The sequence below is a fragment of the Rhagoletis pomonella genome, unplaced genomic scaffold (genome assembly GCF_013731165.1).
Source record: "Rhagoletis pomonella isolate Grant_MI unplaced genomic scaffold, Rhpom_1.0 Rhpom_scaffold_00002, whole genome shotgun sequence".
Taxonomy (NCBI): Eukaryota; Metazoa; Arthropoda; class Insecta; order Diptera; family Tephritidae; genus Rhagoletis; species Rhagoletis pomonella.
Window position 1 is genome coordinate 99,473,224 of NW_023458556.1, and position 2,475 is coordinate 99,475,698.

The window sequence follows — 2,475 nt, forward strand, 5'->3', positions numbered from 1 at the left end:
ATAGGAGCTTTTCAAAGCTTTGCTTTATGGTGTCGGACACACATCATTGAAAGTTTCTGGAACACATTGAAAGTTTCTGGAACACAACATTGCAAGTTGATAAAAGCGTTGTAAAATAGGCTTTGTGGCATAGCGAATAGCCATTGGCTTTTGTAAGAAATTGGAATTCAACTTGTAAGGACCGCCGCACAATGGGGCCGCTTCATACAAGTTGGTGCTCAAAAGTCTGTAACCGGAATTTTCCCCTGAAAACCACGAAGACACATCCAAAACGGAAATATAATATTATTTTTATAATATTATTTCATTATTTTGTGTACTAACACTGTTCAACAAATTTTTTTTCTTGTTAAATTGAAAAATATGTAAATATTTAGGGAAAAATAATAAACCCACATCATCCACTATTTCCAATAAGTCACTTCGTGTTCTAAACTCTGAAAAACTAATTCATTGTACATTGATAATTGTAATTATCGTAACGGGCCATAAAGATTACTTAAAATAGAAACAATAACAAAACGGTACAAGGCACGATAAAAATTTTATTCGTCTTCATAATCATCAGATTCAGGTTGTGTATATTTAAAATTCTCTTCTAAAAGCATGTATTTTACTTCTGGATTAAATGATTTTCTTTTTACTGTTTGTAAAGGTCTTAAACTCGTAATATGAGGATCAGAAGAATAAAGTAGACGATGAAATACATCTTCAAGGTTAGCTTTCCTTGAAGTTTCAGTTCAGAGAAGTTTCTTCAGATGGGGGATTAATAGTGTCGAGGACTTGTTTGGCTTCACTGCGCTTTCCACTAGCTCGCAGGCTCATCTGTGCTGCGAACGTTAATTGTTCGTGGGAATAATCTTGACGAAGCTAGGCAGTTTTCCTTCGTTTTGACTGGTCACTAAATTCCCCAAAGTCTTTAGTGGGCCTTCCTCCTTTAGGTATCTGATACACCACAAATTGACAAGTTTTTTCTAATCACGCTTTTTCCGATTCATAAAATCTATTTTTTAGTCTACCGCATCTGATCCATTTTAAGGTAATGTTGGTCTTAAATTGCGCAAACATATTTGCAACTTCTTTCTTTCCGAAGCTGGACAGCTGGTTTGGCTTGAAATATATTGTTCCACATCTCTGAACTTGTAGTAATTTAGACGGGCTTTTAAAAAATATTTTACACAAATCCCGATTTTTAATGGATAAAAGGGTTCCGTCTGGAATAAAAGTTAACAGTATTGAAATAAAGAATAAATACATACGGTATAATCTCTTCCATTTATTTTGAATTTTTCTTAAAACACTCCCACTTGGAACATATTTTTGATAAAATAATGACAAAATGTGCCTGACAAAAATTAATAAGTTCACTTTAAAACATATTTTTCTCAAAAATGCGCAACGTTCTTGTGCAAATCTTTTAAGTTTACTTATATATAAAGACTTGCGGTTATATCAAAAAACGATTCGGAAAAAGAACTTGCGCATTTTGGAAAAAAACGAATTAAAAAATTCACTATAAAAAAAAAAATTGTTTATTAAAATTTTTTCCTTATATCTCACAAACCATTGAATTTATGTAATGATGTAAAGTTGTAAAACAATCAACACACATTGCTTATTCAACGACATAGTTCCTTCTAAACTAATAGTAACCTTAAGCATAATAAGACAGCCTTTAATAACACATGTGAACTCGCTTTCGATATCGGGAAAAAAATTTTCTGACTGAAAAGTTAACTTTGAGCTGTTGTACGCGGCAACTGGTAGTAGCTCGGAACCCAATGTTTATACGCGAGATTTGCTACTTTGTTATGACTCTTCTGGTGTATATTTTTTATCTTAAATACCAACTTTCGAAAAATGAGTTTTGAGCATCGCCCTTTATGAAGCGGCACCAGTGTGCGCCGTCTGCGATAAGTAACTAACAAAGTATAATTTTTATCAGTTTTTTCATGCTCGCACCTACGCCTTTAAAGCGTCTGGCAAGATAAAGGAACTATCGAAACGGTCTGGCAAGTGAGGAAACATATTTTGATAGTTCCCCAAGTGACATATATAAAAATCAGCTTTTATACTATGACGAAAGTATAACTTAAAATTTGCATGTTTTATGGGTGTCTGGCAGGGGGTAGGAACCATGCTAAGTGTCTGGCAATGAACGACGTGGTTTCTAATGTTATTACGAGTAAAATATATAAAAACTGACCTTTATACTATCACGAATTTGAGGTGGTATTTTATACACCTTTACTACCTGGTACCTGCCAAAGCCACCACTATCCAAATTTCATAGTCTGGGTTTGTTATTGCCTGTGTTGGGGGCATACATAGAGAAGCTTTCAGCCTTTATAAAATAACGAATTTCTGGCCGTCGCTGGCTCTTGTCTATTAGATAGTACTCCATATTTAGAAATTGTAGAAATTATCGGTGGTCAAAATTTAAAAAATTAAGAGAAATATGGGTATTTTTTAGTT